Source organism: Mustelus asterias, unplaced genomic scaffold (genome assembly GCF_964213995.1).
Source record: "Mustelus asterias unplaced genomic scaffold, sMusAst1.hap1.1 HAP1_SCAFFOLD_150, whole genome shotgun sequence".
In the NCBI taxonomy this organism is placed as follows: domain Eukaryota; kingdom Metazoa; phylum Chordata; class Chondrichthyes; order Carcharhiniformes; family Triakidae; genus Mustelus; species Mustelus asterias.
The window spans coordinates 283388-300211 of NW_027590172.1; the positions used below are offsets into that span (position 1 = coordinate 283388).

Here is a 16824-nt window from a genome sequence, read left to right on the forward strand (position 1 = left end):
CTGTTTCTTATGATTTGTGTGTGGTGGAGAGGAAGCAGTGAGCATGGATCTGTCAATCAGCCTCAATCAGCACCTTCAGGAGAATTGGGAGGGTGAATATTAGATACAGCAGAGTGAGAATGGAGGGAGAGTGTGTGGGATGGAGATTCACAGCATTTGGGGAATGAGAGGAAAGAATGTTCATGAGAACCATAGAATTCTTACATCTTACCAACCATCCCTGAGCCTTCACAATGAATCTCTCTTCTCAGGACACTCTTATCTCTGACTTGTCTGTTCTGCTCGCAGTCTCACAAAGCAGCTGCCTGTGTGCTGATACAAGGGGCCCTGCGCGGCAAGTTTAATGCTCCATGACTGTGTCTTTAATGACTGAATAACTATAGGAATATGGTCAAGTCAGCTAAATCACATGATGCTTTATATTACGGTTAGTAACGGTCCATTTTGTTAACATAGCACATTTGGATATATAAATACAGATAAAAGCAAAATATTGCGGATGCTGGAATCTGAAACAAAAACAGAAAATGCTGGAAAATGTCAGCAGGTCTGACAGCATCTGTGGAGAGAGAATAGAGCCAACATTTAAAGTCTGGATGACCCTTCATCAGAGCTCTGACAAAGGGTCATCCAGACTCGAAACGTTGGTCTATTCTCTCTCTATAAATATATATACGACAGCTGCCTCAGCCTTGGCCCACTCTAACACATGCATGAAGCAGTGCTGACTATATGGAAATGCTCAGATTAAAGTTTCCTGCCTTTTCTTTAACAGCGAGTGAAAATGTTTATCGGCTTGCAGACCTTCAAAGGAGTCAGTGTCTGCTATTTCAGCATGAACAGGCTAATCTTCACCTACGTAGGCCCCATAACATTCTGCTTTTCGGCCTTCACCAGAGGGTGAGCAAGACCAGATTTCTCCATAACAAATACCAAAGGCGAGATCTGGGGATATGCTATGCAAATAAAAGATTTGCAGAAGTCAATTTTGAATGCGAAAGGGTGAAAAGCTCGGATTTAATTGGCGAATATGTCCGTCAATGAAGGATTAGAAACATTCCTGGTTTCTGATTTGCTGTAATTGACTATTATTGCCAAGTTATTTTTCTGTAACATCAGAACCACTTGCGGGACAGCTGCACAGGGTTTCTCCTTGTGCACAAGTTATTAAAGGCCCCACATTGGATTATGCCTGGTGTCCAGTGCTGTTTGTACTCAAGTCGACTAAGAATGCCTAAAGTTGCTGGTACCCAGGATCTCTGACAACTATCCCTAACCGGACCTTGATTATCCAAAGGTTGGCCAGAATCCTCTCCAGTAACTTACCCGCCACTGTTGTCAGGTTCACCGGCCTGTAATTACCAGGCTTCTCTTTGCAACCCTTCTTAAACAACGGAACAACATTAGCCACACTCTAGTCTTCCAGAACTTCACCAGTGGAAAGGGATGAAGCAAATATCTCTGCAAGAGCCTCTGCAATTTCTTCCCCACCCTTCCACAAGATCAGAGGATGCACTTGATTAGATTTAATATTGTCACATGTACTAGTATACAGTGAAAAGAATTGTTTCTTGCACACTATCAAGACAAGGCATACAGTTCATAGAGAAGGAAAGGAGAGAGTGCAGGATGTAGTGAATCTCTGGAATTCTCTGCCCATTGAAGTGGTGGAGGCTTCCTCGTTGAATATGTTTAAATCACGGGTAGATAGTTTTCTGATCGGTAAGGGAATTAGGAGTTATGGGGAGCAGGCGGGTAAGTGGAACTGATTCGCTTCAGATCAGCCATGATCTTGTTGAATGGCGGGGCAGGCTCGAAGGGCCAGATGGCCTACTCCTGCTCCTATTTCTTATGTTCTTAGTGTTACAGTCATAGCTAAGGTGGACAGAAAGATTAACTTAGTGCGAGATAGGTCCAATCAAAAGTCTGACGGCAACAGGAAAGAAGCTGTTCTTGAGTTGGTTGGTACGTGAGCTCAGACTTTTGTTTCATTTCCCAAAGGAAATAGGTGGAAGAGTGAATGTCCGGGGTGCGAGGGTTGATTATGCTGGCTGCTTTTCCGAGGCAGCCGGATGTGTACACAGAGTCAATGGATGGGAGGCAGGTTTGCGCAATGGACTGGGCTTCATTCACAATCCTTTGAGAAATCCTTTGTTGAGAAAAGCATGGATGTTAGGGAACTTGAGGAAATAAATACTGATGTCTTGAGGAGTGTACATATAACAGAGAAGGAGGTGCTGGAAGTCTTAAAGTGCATCAAGGTAGATAAATCCCGGGGACCTGCTGAAGTGTATCCCAGGACATTGTGGGAGGCTAGAGAGGAAATTGCGGATCTCCGAGCATAGATATTTGAATCATCGATAGTCACAGGTGAGGTGCCTGAAGATTGGACGGTGGCAAATGTTGTGCCTTTGTTTAAGAAGGGCTGCAGGGAAAAGTCTGGGAACTACAGGCCGGTGGGTGAGCCTCACATCTGCAGTGGCTGAGTTGCTCGAAGGTATTTTGAGAGACAGGATCTACAGGCATTTAGAGACGCAAGGACTGATTCGGGACAGCATGGCTTTGTGAGTGGAAAATCATGTCTCACAAATTTGATTTGAGTTTTTTCGAACATAGAAAAAAATACCGCACAAACAGGCCCTTCGGCCCACAAGTTGCGCCGGTCATGTCCCTACCTACCTAGGCTTATATATAGGCTTACCTATCACCCTCAATCCTATTAAGTTCCATGTACTCATCCAGAAGTCTCTTAAAAGACCGTATTGAGTTTGCCTGCACCACCACTGACGGCAGCCGATTCCACTACCCACCACCCTCTGAGTGAAAAACTTACCCCTGACATCTCCTCTGTACCTACTCCCCAGAATCTTAAACCTGTGTCCTCTCGTAGCAGCCATTTCAGCCCTGGGAAAAAGCCTCCGAGAATCCACCCGATCTATACCTCTCAACATCTTGTACACCTCCATCACGTCACCTCTCATCCTTCGCCTCTCCAAGGAGAAAAGACCGAGCTCCCTCAACCTATCCTCATAAGGCATGCCAACCAATCCAGGCAACATCCTTGTAAATCTTCTCCGCACCCTTTCAATCATTTCCACATCCCTCCTGTAATGAGGCGACCAGAACTGAGCACCGTCCTCCAAGTAGGGTCTGACGAGGGTCTTATAAAGCTGCATCATTATCTCCCAACTCCTAAACTCAATCCCTCGATTGATGAAGGCCAGCACACCATATGCCTTCTTAACCACCTCCTCTACCTGCGAGGCTGATTTAAGAGTCCTAAGGAACCGGACCCCAAGGTCCTTCTGATCCTCTACACTGCTAAGAGTCTTACCCTTGATATTATATTTTTGAAGGGGTAACCAAGAAGGTAGATGAGGGCAGTGCAGTTGATGTTGTCTACATGGACGTTAGCAAAGCCTTTGACAAGGTACCACATGGTAGGTTGTAGCATAAGGTTAAATCTCACAGGAGCCAGGGTACGGTAGCCAAATGGATACAAAATGGGCTTGATGACAGAAGATAGAGGGTGGTTGTGGAGGGTTGTTTTTCAAACTGGAGGCTTGTGACCAGCAGTGTGCCTCACAGATCGGTGCTGGGTCCTCTGTTATTTGCCATTTATATTAATGATTTGGATGGGAATATAGGAGGCATTGTTATTAATTTTGCAGATGACACCAAGATTGGTGGCAAAATGGACAGTGAAGGTTACTAGGATTGCAACAGGATCCTGATCAGTTGGGCCAGTGGGCTGATGAATGGTAGATGGAGTTAAATTTAGATAAATGCAAGGTGATGCATTTTGGTGGATCGAACCAGGGCAGGACTTACTCAGTTAATGGTGGGACATTGAAGAGAGTAATAGAATAAAGAGATCCAGGAGTACAGGTTCATAGCTCCTTGAAAATGGAGTCACAGGCGGATAGAATGGTGAAGAAGGCATTCAGCATGCTTGATTTCATTGGTCAGAACATTGAATACAGGAGTTGGGACGTCTTGTTGGAGGTGTAAAAGACATTGGTAAGGCCACACTTGGAATACTGTGTGCAGTTCTGGTCATCCTATTATAGAAAGGATATTATTAAACAAGAAAACATGCAGAAAAGATTTACTAGGATGCTACCGGGACTTGATGGTTTGAGTTATAAGGCTGGATAGACTGCGACTTTTTTCTCTGGAGCGTAGGAGGCTTTGTAGTGACCTTATAGCGGTCTATAAAATAATGAGGGGCATAGATCAGCGGGATAGTCAATATCTTTTCCCATTCCATTGTGACCTCACACTCCGACCCATTCCATTGTGACATCACACCCTCACACATTCCATTGTGATGTCACACTCTCACCCATTCCATTGTGACGTCAGGGCTTCACTCTCCGATCACAATCCCTGCCGGCCTCCCACATGCAGCCTCAATGGCGGCAGTCAGCCCGGGTCTAACACTACAAGCTGCAGCTCCATTTGGTACAAAGGCGGGGACCGGGAAGTTCATTTCCGGGGTTTGGGTTTGAACAACATGTTGAGAAAGCCTCTCCACCCACCCGCCACATTTATCATTCCCCGCACGCCGCCCTCTACCTCGTATTGATCTCGCTTCCAAATTAAAACCGTCCGTCAGTCCGTCGCCATTACCCGCACTGCGCATGCTTCAGGTCCCGCCCCTCATTCACTCCGATTGGTTGGAGGACCAGCAGCTCCCGCTCGGTCCTCCAGCCCCGCCCCCTCTTCCTATTGGTCCGGAGCTGCCGTCAATCAGTCCCCGGGCATTGTGATATGGAGCATGCGCAGTGTCATTGCTGTCCTTGGCGCTTGTTTGTCCCGGAGAAGCGGAGTCAGCGTTAGGCGGTGGCTGGGAGGATTTGGAAACACTTTGTGGATCCGCAAACCCTTCAGAATCATTGTCAGCTCCCTGGTTTGCAGCTGCGGGGCTTCTCCCTCCCTCCCTCCCGGGAACAGACCCAGGTTAACGGCCCCATCCTGGCTCAGCCACTGGAGGATGGTTCACATCAGAGGATGGGGGAGGGGGACAATAAATAAGAGGTTACACTTTGGCCTCAAATCAATGAGGACTCTGATCTCTGGGAAGGAAGGAAACCCTGGGAGGTGGGCGGGGAGGATTCACAAACACCCGCTGGAGGCCCCAACACCCCCAGTAAGAAGCTGCAGCTCCCTGCAGTGACCAGGAGAGAAAATAATTGATTTTATTTTCACTCTGTACAAAAGAGAACTGAACCCAGCCAGAATAGAGGGTGGGAGAAAAGATTTGTGAAGATATTTCACACTGGGTTTGCCAGGCTGACCAACTCTCTCAGAGAAAATAAAAGGACATCCTTCATGAGTCTGTCGGAGCAGGTGAGCAGTATTGTGTGCGGTGCTGCTGGAACTGTGTGGGTGGGCACGGGCTGGTTGGCAGCCAGAACAGTTGGAAGAGGGTGCTGCACAGATCCATCTTATGGGTGAAACAGTACCCATACACCATGCAGCCTGGCACACTGGAGTCATGGGACAATCCATTGAAATATGAGATGGTTGGTTAATGTGGGAGTTGGTTGCAGGACAGGGAGGAGGGAAAGTGTTCAGGATGAGGATTTACTGCTTTACAGGAACAAGTGAGGAAACAATGTTCCACAGAACATACTTTCAAATTCCAGTATCCGCAGCAATTTGCTTTGATTCCAAATAAACTTATTGGACTTTAACCTGGTGTTATGAGACTTCTTACTGTGCAAACTCCACAGAGACAGTCACCCACCGCTGGAATCGAACCCAGACTCAGTGAGGCAGCAGTGCGAACCACTGTGTCACAGTGAAGGGAGTTTGCCGCAAATTTCGGGTGATAACAATGGGCTGGATGTTGCTCAGAATGTGGAGCACGGCAGCAAAGTACAGAGAGACAGAGCAGCAAACTGGACTGAGAAATGGAGTCTGCAGACTGGAACTGGCAGCATGAGGAGAGGTTATTTAGTCTAACACTCACAGCAATCTACAACCCACCCCCATTACCGAGACAGTGAGACAGAGATTACAAACACTCACCAACACAGCTCCACTGAAACGTCCCAGGAAAAAGAGGGAATCTGTGGCAGTTCCTGTCCTGAAATAGCCCCAGGACTGTCACTCAAACCCCCAACCCCGCCCAGTTCACAGCTCAGCCTCTCAGCTTGCAGCTTCCTGCACCTTGAGCCAACCCTGTCCAGGTGTGGGAGGGATGTGGAACCACAGAGTGGGGGGAGGGGTGACCTCCTGCTGTGCCCCAAATAGTTTCTCCTTCCCCTCCCCCTTGGCTCTCTAAGGTCTGAATGTGGATGTGTTGATGGACATTGCAGAGCCTCACTGAGCTTATCCTGGGTCACCCCCTCCCCCTGGGTTCAGTGTGTTCAGTTCGCTGCTTCTTTCCCTGCTGAACCTTCAGTTAATCAAAAACAGAAAGTGCTGGAAAACCTCAGCAGGTCTGATCGCATCTGTGATCATCCAGACTGGAAGCATTAACTCCATTCTCTCTCCACAGATGCTGTCAGACCTGCTGAGATTTTCCAGCATTTTCTGTTTCTGTTTCAGATTCCAGCATCCGCAGTATTTTGCTTTTATCTTCATTTAAACAAGCATTCTTTGACGGCCTTTACCCCCATTGCTCCTTTCCAGAGCTTCCCACCTTCTGCTATTGTCCCTGACTCCCACATTAATTGTCATTCCTTCCCTTTATCCCGCTCACATCCCGCTCGAAACTCAGGCTCAGAGTTTTAGCGCCATCTCCCCCTCCCCCAGCCTCCACATCCCAACACCCGGAATCTCTAACCCAGCGGTTCCAGTTTGTCTGGTTTGAGTTCAGATTTGCCGCAGCACCGACAGGATTTCACTTCAAACCAGCCGGAACTGACTGCTCACAAATCCCTAAATGTTTCTCCAGCAGCCCTGGCTTGTTAATGTTGTTTAAAGTCAGCGCCCAAATGCAGTTACTCTCAGTTTAAAAAAACTTCTCCGTTTAATCCAAAGTATTATTCGCAGCAGACACAAACACAAAATTGTGAACGTTACCCACCGCTCCGCGCCCCCCGCCCCCCCCCCCCCCCCGCCCGCCCCCAACTCCCCCCGCCCCCCCAACGAGACCCGAGCTGGGGTGTCCTGAGTAAGAGACATCTGTTTCGGGTGTGACAATTCTTACACATTCTCTGGTTGACATCAAACGGAAAACGCTGGAAATTGCCCCCATTACCGAGACAGTGAGACAGAGATTACAAACACTCACCAACGCAGCTCCAGTGAAATGTCCCAGGGAAAAGGGGGAATCTGTGGCTGTTCCTGTCCTGATATCGCCCCAGGATTGTCACTCAAAACCTCAACCCGGCCCAGTTCACAGCAAATTGCTGCTTTTGTCAAAAGGGTCACTTGGACTCGAAACCTCAGCTCTTTTTGTCTCCTTACAGATGCTGCCAGACCTGCTGAGATTTTCCAGCGTTTTCTCTTTTGGCTGGAAATACTCAACAAGTCAGGCAGCCTCTGTGGAGAGAGGAACAGACTGAATGTGACCTGTCATCGGAACTGGGAAATATATTATTATTTCTCGCAACTGAAAGAGACACTTTACAGCCTTCAGAACAAAACTGAGCTCAACAATTTTACACCACAATCTCTGCCCCCATTGTGATCTGTGTTTCGTTGCTGCTTTTTTCACCTCATTTCCCTTTTGTTCACTTTACATTCAGACTATCGCTCACCGGCTATTCACACCTTATCCAGAACATCTTTTGTGTCTTTACTTGTCCCATTACCACTCGTTTTGGTCTTGGGCCGTGAAACATTTTATCAGTTTGCAGATCTTTCATTTTGTTCTTCTCCACCTCCCTCTCTCAATTCTTCAGAGGTCAGTCTTTGACAAAGGGTCATCTGGACTCGAAACGTCAGCATTTTTCTCTCCTGACAAATGCCCGTGACCGCTGAAGTGCATCATGGGCATTCAGCCTCTGATCTTTGGGTAAGCATTCTCCAAGGCGGCCTTCACGACACACGACAGCGCAGAGTCGCTGAGCAGAAACTGATAGCCAAGTTTCGCACACATGAGGACGGCCTAAGCCGGGATGTTGGCTTTATGTCACACTATCAGTAACCCCCACAGCTTGCCTCCTGGACTTGCTGGCTGTCCTGTCTGGAGACAATACACATCTCTTTAACCTGTGCTTAATGCTCCCTCCACTCACATTGTCTGTATCTTTAAGAACTGGTTGGCTGTAGAGATTTGCATTCTAATCAGTATTCTGTAACTTGATTTTGTGTCTCTGTGCCCTGTTTGAGAGCAGATTTCCACTCCATCTGACGAAGGAGCAGCGCTCCAAAAGCTAATGGTATTTGCTATCAAATAAACCTGTTGGAATTTAACCTGGTGTTGTTAAAACTGTTACTCTAAATATATCCCCATCGCTCCGGGTGGGAGTGGAATTGATGATTTCTTGACTGTCTGTCTGCACTGCTGCCTCACAGTGCCAGGGACCCAGGTTCAATTCCCAGCTTGGGTCACTGTCAGTGCGGAGTCTGCACGTTCTCCCCGTGTCTGTGTGGGTTCCCTCCAGGTGCTCCGGTTTCCTCCCACCATCTGAAAGATGCGCTGTTTAGGTGCATTGACCCAAACAGGTGCTGGAGTGTGGCGACGAGGGGAATTTCACAGTAACTTCATTGCAGTGTTAATGAAAGCCTTACTTGTGACTAATAAATAAATTTAACTTTTAACTTTAATTTTGTGAACTCATAGAATCGTAGAATCTTACAGTGCAGAAGGAGGCCATTCAGCCCATCGAGTCTGCACCAACCACAATCCCACCCAGGCCCTATCCCCGTAACTCCACATATTTAACCTGTTAATCCTCCTGACACTAGGGTCAATTTTGCATGGCCAGTCAGCCTAAGCAGCACATCTTTGGACTGTGGGAGGAAACCGGAGCACGCGGAGGAAACCCACGCAGACACAGGGAGAATATGCAGACTCTGCACAGACAATGACCCAAGCCAGGAATTGAACTCAGGTCCCTGGTGCTGTGAGGCAGTCGTGCTAACCGCTGTGCCACCATGCCGCCCTCATCTCCTTGAACAAATAGTAAATTGTAGAGATTATAAAGTTTGAATTGTAATATCTAATGGTGTAAAATATCTGGGAGCAGAGTGGATGTGATAAAGGCTGGAATACAGACTGTGGGAATGAGGGTGAAACTGCTGTGCTCAGTGAATGGTTCTTATTGGAGGGAGGGATGTAGCGGGGTCTTCCTTGTTACTCCACTTACAGGCCGATGTTTGAGGGTCTGCCGATAGCTGTGAGTGTCTCTCTCTTACAGGCCTTGAAATTTCAAAGGCCGGGGAATGCTGCACTGGGGCAACTCCACAGGAGAGAGCGCTGAACCAGGCTCACCGTTTATACCTGACCAGTAACCTGATACTTATATCACACAGCCATCCCAAAACCACCACCAAGGCCTGCATGATTCTCTCCATTGTCAGTGGGACAACGGCCACCCTGCACCCACTCCACTCGTGTAGGTCTCCAAGAGAGAGAACAGAGAGACTCTGTTCTTTATCTCCTGACCAGCAGTCTCCCTTGAGTGAGTGGGTTCAAATCGCTCAGATCACCCTCGGTTCTAGACTCCGGATTTATGGTAAGGGATATTGAAACTGTGACCTCGTCAGAGTGCGCTGATGAGAGAACAAGAGGCAAGACGGACTCCAAATGAGTTTCAAAACTTACAGTGATTTATTTAACAATAAAATCAACCTCTTCAATACCCCACCACACATGAATAAAACTTATACTTTATGCTACACTATGGGAGAAATGCTAATGGGTACAATGTATTACTGAACTTTAAAATTACAATACACCACCCCTCCCCTTGCCTCAACCTCTATCCTATCCTCAGGAGCTTCGCAAGGTTGGCTGGGATACTCACAATTCTAAAAGGGGTTCCTTTGTGGTCGGCTCAAATGTCTTAGTGCAGGGTCGAAACTGAAGAGAGCTTGGTCCTGCTGGTCTGCTTCTCAGCTTGTGATTCTGGAAGAGAGCTTGGTCCTGCTTGTCTGTGTCACTGCTTGCGATTCTGGAAGAGAGCTTGGTTCTGCTTGTCTGTGTCCCTGCTTGCGATTCTGGAAGAGAGCTTGGTCCTGCTTGTCTGTGTCCCTGCTTGCGATTCTGGAAGAGAGCTCGGTCCTGCTTGTCTGTGTCACTGCTTGCGATTCTGGAAGAGAGCTTGGTCCGGCTTGTCTGTGTCCCTGCTTGTGATTCTGGAAGAGAGCTTGGTTCTGCTTGTCTGTGTCCCTGCTTGCGATTCTGGAAGAGAGCTTGGTCCTGCTTGTCTGTGTCACTGCTTGCGATTCTGGAAGAGAGCTTGGTTCTGCTTGTCTGTGTCCCTGCTTGCGATTCTGGAAGAGAGCTTGGTCCTGCTTGTCTGTGTCCCTGCTTGCGATTCTGGAAGAGAGCTCGGTCCTGCTTGTCTGTGTCACTGCTTGCGATTCTGGAAGAGAGCTTGGTCCTGCTTGTCTGTGTCCCTGCTTGTGATTCTGGAAGAGAGCTTGGTTCTGCTTGTCTGTGTCCCTGCTTGCGATTCTGGAAGAGAGCTTGGTCCTGCTTGTCTGTGTCACTGCTTGCGATTCTGGAAGAGAGCTTGGTCCTGCTTGTCTGTGTCCCTGCTTGCGATTCTGGAAGAGAGCTTGGTCCTGCTTGTCTGTGTCCCTGCTTGCGATTCTGGAAGAGAGCTTGGTTCTGCTTGTCTGTGTCCCTGCTTGCGATTCTGGAAGAGAGCTTGGTCCTGCTTGTCTGTGTCACTGCTTGCGATTCTGGAAGAGAGCTTGGTCCTGCTTGTCTGTGTCCCTGCTTGCGATTCTGGAAGAGAGCTCGGTTCTGCTTGTTTGACTCTGAGCTCAATTTAACAAAAACACCTTCCCTGTCCCAATAGGTGATTTTCAAGGACAATGGGGCTTTCAATCACCGGCAGTTTCAGTTTAATTTAGTCAAGTCCACACACAAAAGGCTGGAACTGCCTTGACCCCCCGTGGGTCGTTATTTCAATGTCTTCTGTGGATGGGCCGATTTCTGTGGCCATGGACTCCCTGCTGGTCTGTTTACTGTCCTTTGTCCTTCTGATGATTCGATCACTGGTGTGTCTGCCTTTTTGGCCACTTGCATATTCAGGGGGCTCACACCTTTTTTTCTCTTAGCACAGTCCACCGACAGGTTATGTTTGTCCTGCCGAACCTTCTGGGAGGTTTTTATCAGCCAACAGCCAGAGTTGGCCACTTTTAAACTGCTACGACAACGGATGAATGAACACCGCTCGACAATCACCAGGCAAGACTGTTCTCTTCCTGTTGGGGAGCACTTCAGCCGTCACGGGCATTCAGTCTTGGATCTTCAGGTAAGCGTTCTCAGCCTTCACGACACACGACAGCGCAGAGTCGGTGAGCAGAAACTGATAGCCAAGTTCCGCACACATGAGGACGGCCTAAACCGGGATGTTGGATTTATGTCACATTATCAGTAACCCCCACAGCTTGCCCCCTCGACTTGCAGAATCTCACTAGCTGTTCTGTCTGGAGACAATACACATCTCTTTAACCTGTGTTTAATGCTCCCTCCACCCACATTGTCTGTACCTGTAAGACCTGGCTGGTTGTAGGGATTCGCATTCTAATCAGTATTCTGTAACTTGATTTTGTGTCTCTGTGCACTGTTTGAGAGCACATTTCCACTCCATCTGATGAAGGAGCAGCGCTCCGAAAGCTTATGGTATTTGCTACCAAATAAACCTGTTGGACTTGAACCTGGTGTTGTGAGACTTCTTACTGTGTTCACCCCAGTCCAACGCCGGCATCTCCACATCACTTTTAAACTGTCAGGTTTCTCCTGAGTCCTTTTAAAATATGGAGGATTGCCCTGAAACTTACAGGGATGGGAGGAGGGAGAAAGGGATGGATGGTGAGAGGGAGGGATGGAGAAGGGAGGGAGAGTGAGGTGGATGGAGGGAGAGAGGGATGAATGGGGGTGAATGTGAGAAGCTGAAGTTTACATTTGAAGAGGTTCCCAGTCTCTCTGATCAGCTGAACTGGGGAAGCTTTTGCGCAGACTGCACTGCTGCTGTTTCCCCTCCTGTCCACCAGAGGTCGCTGTAGGCCTCCCAGCTGCTGCTCCTCCCAATGTCACCTCTTGCCCACTCCGGCCCCTCCAGTACACCTCACTGGAGCCCCGGGCCATTCTTGCCATCCTGCCAGGTCTCGGGTACTGAGGCCAACAGTAAAGTTTATTTATGAGTCACAAGTAGGTTTACATTCACACTGTAATGAAGTTTCTGTGAAAATCCCCTGGTCGCCACACTCCGGCACCTGTTCGGGTAACACTGAGGGAGAATTCAGCTTGGCCAATGCACCCTAACCAGCACATCTTTTGGACTGTGGGAGGAAACCGGAGCACCCGGAGGAAATCCACAGACATGGGGAAACTCCACACAGTGACCCAAGCCGGGAATCGAATCCAAATCCCTGGCGCTGTGAGGCAGCAGTGCTAACCACTGTGCCACTGTACCACAGTAAGAAGTTTAACAACACCAGGTTAAAGTCCAACAGGTTTATTTGGTAGCAAAAGCCACACTGTACCACCCAGTGCTCTAAGGTTAAGTTTCTTCTTCAAACCTAAGAAGATTCAGTGTCACATCAGGACGGGGAAAAAGGAGTCCATTGGCTTCAGATGGATAATGGTAAAAGTTAATATCCCAATTCATTCACTTTATTCCTTCAAGCTGAGGTTTACAAAGTGAAAATTCCGCTGTTTATAGCAGTGACTAAATAAGCAATGACACTGATCCTATATTTAAATTAGTCTGGAATACACCACAATTTCACACAGGTTAACAGTTTTCAAGCATTTGGAACCCCAAATGTCTGCTGATGTGTCATCCAGAGCTGTTTTCCTGGCAGTTTGTGTCAGTAGCAGGCTGCCGTTACCATCCACTCTTGGGCAGGGTGAGGAGACAGCTCCGACACCGACCTCAGCTGGAATGGGAATTGAACCATACATTAGTCCGCAGGCCAGCAATGCTGCAGGAATTGCAAAGGGGCTGCACAGACGTCCAGAATTAGAAGAGGGGATTGTGGAGATGGAGGAAGCGTCTGCAAGACATGAGGACATTTTGGATTATCTCAAAATTACAGAATGCGGGAGACCAGTCAGGAATGTGTTGAAATTGTCAAGTCTGGCGGTAATGTGTGGATGTGGGATTCAGCAGCAGATGAAGGGCTGCACGGTGGAACAGTGGTTAACACTGCTGCCTGACAGCAGTGGGTTTCTGTGTACGTTCTCCCTGTGTCTGAGTTTCCCCTGGGTGCTTCCGTTTCCTCCTACATTCCAAAGATGTGCAGGTCAGGTGGATTGGCCATGTTAAATTATCCGTTAGCGTCCAAAGATGTGTAGGTTAGGGGGGTTAGCAGGGTAAATGCACAAGGGTACAGGGCCCATCGAGTCTGCACCGACTCTCCAACAGAGCATCTTACCTAGGCCCTATCCCCGTAACCCCACATATTTACCCCGCTGTTCCACTGTGTTACTTATTCATAGTAAGAAGTCTCACAACACCAGGTTAAAGTCCAACAGGTTTATTTGGTAGCAAATACCATAAGCTTTCGGAGCACTGCTCCTTTGTCCGATGGAGTGGATATCTGCTCTCAAACAGTGCACAGACACAGAAATCAAGTTACAGAACACAGAACATTACAGCGCAGAACAGGCCCTTCGGCCCATGATGTTGCACCGACCAGTTAAAAAAAAAAACTGTGACCCTCCAACCTAAACCAATTTCTTTTCGTCCATGAACCTATCTACGGATCTCTTAAACGCCCCCAAACTAGGCGCATTTACAACTGATGCTGGCAGGGCATTCCAATCCCTCACCACCCTCTGGGTAAAGAACCTACCCCTGACATCGGTTCTATAACTACCCCCCCTCAATTTAAAGCCATGCCCCCTCGTGCTGGATTTCTCCATCAGAGGAAAAAGGCTATCACTATCCACCCTATCTAAACCTCTAATCATCTTATATGTTTCAATAAGATCCCCTCTTAGCCGCCGCCTTTCCAGCGAAAACAATCCCAAATCCCTCAGCCTCTCCTCATAGGATCTCCCCTCCATACCAGGCAACATCCTGGTAAACCTCCTCTGCACCCTCTCCAAAGCCTCCACATCCTTCCTGTAATGTGGGGACCAGAACTGCACACAGTACTCCAAGTGCGGCCGCACCAGAGTTGTGTACAGTTGCAACATAACGCTACGACTCCTAAATTCAATCCCCCTACCAATAAACGCCAAGACACCATATGCCTTCTTAACAACCTTATCTACTTGATTCCCAACTTTCAGGGATCTATGCACACATACACCTAGATCCCTCTGCTCCTCCACACTATTCAAAGTCCTCCCGTTAGCCCTATACTCAACACATCTGTTATTCCTACCAAAGTGAATTACCTCACACTTCTCCGCATTAAACTCCATCCGCCACCTCTCGGCCCAACTTTGCAACCTGTCTAAGTCTTCCTGCAAACTACGACACCCTTCCTCACTGTCTACCACACCACCGACTTTGGTGTCATCAGCAAATTTGCTAATCCACCCAACTATACCCTCATCCAGATCATTAATAAATATTACAAACAGCAGTGGCCCCAAAACAGATCCCTGAGGTACACCACTTGTAACCGCACTCCATGATGAATATTTACTATCAACCACCACCCTCTGTTTCCTATCCGCTAGCCAATTCCTGATCCAATTTCCTAGATCACCCCCAATCCCATACATCTGCATTTTCTGCAGAAGCCTACCATGGTGAACCTTATCAAACGCCTTACTAAAATCCATATATACCACGTCCACTGCCTTGCCCCCATCCACCTCCTTGGTCACTTTCTCAAAAAACTCAATAAGGTTAGTAAGGCACGACCTACCTGCCACAAAACCATGCTGACTATCACCTATCAATTCATTACTCTCCAAATAACTATAAATCCTATCCCTTATAATTTTTTCCAACATCTTGCCGACAACAGAAGTGAGACTCACCGGTCTATAATTCCCGGGGAAGTCTCTGTTCCCCTTCTTAAACAATGGGACAACATTCGCTAACCTCCAATCTTCTGGTACTATACCAGAGGCCAACGACGACCTGAAGATCAGAGCCAGAGGCTCTGCAATCACTTCTCTTGCCTCCCAGAGAATCCTTGGATAAATCCCATCCGGACCAGGGGATTTATCTATTTTCAGACCCTCCAGAATATCCTGCACATCCTCCTTATCAACTGTAATACTGTCTATTCTACTCCCCTGCAACCCAGTGTCCTCCTCAGCTATATTCATGTCCCCTTGCGTGAACACCGAAGAGAAATATTGGTTCAATGCTTCACCAATCTCCTCCGGTTCCACACATAACTTCCCTCTGCCATCTATAACTGGCCCTAAACTTGTCCTAACCAACCTTCTGTTCTTGACATACCTATAGAACGCCTTAGGATTCTCTTTAACCCTATCCGCCAAAGTCTTCTCATGTCCCCTTTTAGCCCTTCTAAGCTCGCTCTTCAACTCCCTCTTAGCCAATCTAAAGCTTTCTAGTGCACTACCCGAGTGCTCACGTCTCATCCGAACATAAGCCTCCTTTTTCTTTTTAACCAACAAAGAAACTTTTTTGGTGCACCACGGTTCCCTAGCCCTACCAATTCCTCCTTGCCTGACAGGGACATACCTATCACAGACTCGCAGTAGCTGCTCCTTGAAAAAACTCCACATGTCGGACGTTCCCAGTCCCTGTAATCTCCTAGTCCAACCTATGTTTCCTAATTCTCTCCTAATAGCCTCATAATTACCCTTCCCCCAGCTAAAACCACTGGCCCGAGGTTCATGCCTATCCCTTTCCATCACTAAGGTGAACGTAACCGAATTGTGGTCACTATCACCAAAATGCACACCAACTTCCAAGTCTAGCACCTGGTCTGGCTCATTTCCCAGCACCAGATCCAATATAGCCTCACCTCTAGTTGGCCTGTCTACATACTGAGTCAAAAAACCTTCCTGCACGCTTTGAACAAAAACTGACCCCTCTAACGAGCTAGAGCTATAACAATTCCAGTCAATATTAGTCAAGTTAAAATCCCCCATAACAATTGCCCTATTACTTTCACTCCTAAGCAGGATTGACTCCGCAATCCTTTCCTCAACCTCTCTAGAACTTTTAGGAGGTCTATAAAAGACTCCCAACAGGGTGACCTCTCCTCTCCTATTTCTAATCTCCGCCCATACTACCTCAACAGATAAGTCCTCATCAAACCTCCTCTCTGACACTGTGATACAATCTCTGACCAATAATGCTACCCCTCCCCCTCTTCTACCTCCTTCCCTACTTCGACTAAAACATTTGAACCCCGGGACCTGCAGCATCCATTCCTGCCCCTGCTCTATCCATGTCTCTGAAATAGCCACAACATCGAAGTCCCAGGTACTGATCCACGCTGCAAGTTCACCCACTTTATTGCGAATACTCCTGGCATTGAAGTATACACATTTCAAACCCTGCTCCACCCCACCTCTGCAATGCCGTGCATTGCAGTCCCCATCCATGCATCCCTCACTTTCAGCCCCACTAGTCAGGATCCCTCCCCCCCCCCGAATCAGTTTAAACCTCCCTGCATGGCCTTAGCAAATTTACCCCCCAGGAAGTTGGCCGATGAGCTTCAGACCAAAACCTCCTTCTCTGTGCAACATCTGGGAGGAAATCCATAGGTGTTCTTTCATCATGTGAAGGGACCAGGGAA

At 47.9% G+C, this 16824-nt stretch overlaps 3 protein-coding genes across 3 annotated transcripts in view; 1 reads left to right on the forward strand and 2 right to left on the reverse strand.

The window, feature by feature from the left end:
• Positions 1-16824, reverse strand: part of LOC144485002 (uncharacterized) — a 397873-nt gene that overhangs the window by 267179 nt on the left and 113870 nt on the right. The gene's annotated exons all lie outside the window — the stretch shown is intronic.
• Positions 1-16824, reverse strand: part of LOC144484979 (uncharacterized) — a 565458-nt gene that overhangs the window by 82181 nt on the left and 466453 nt on the right. The gene's annotated exons all lie outside the window — the stretch shown is intronic.
• The window catches only part of LOC144484999 (uncharacterized), a 274616-nt gene that overhangs the window by 71622 nt on the left and 186170 nt on the right, over positions 1-16824 (forward strand). The gene's annotated exons all lie outside the window — the stretch shown is intronic.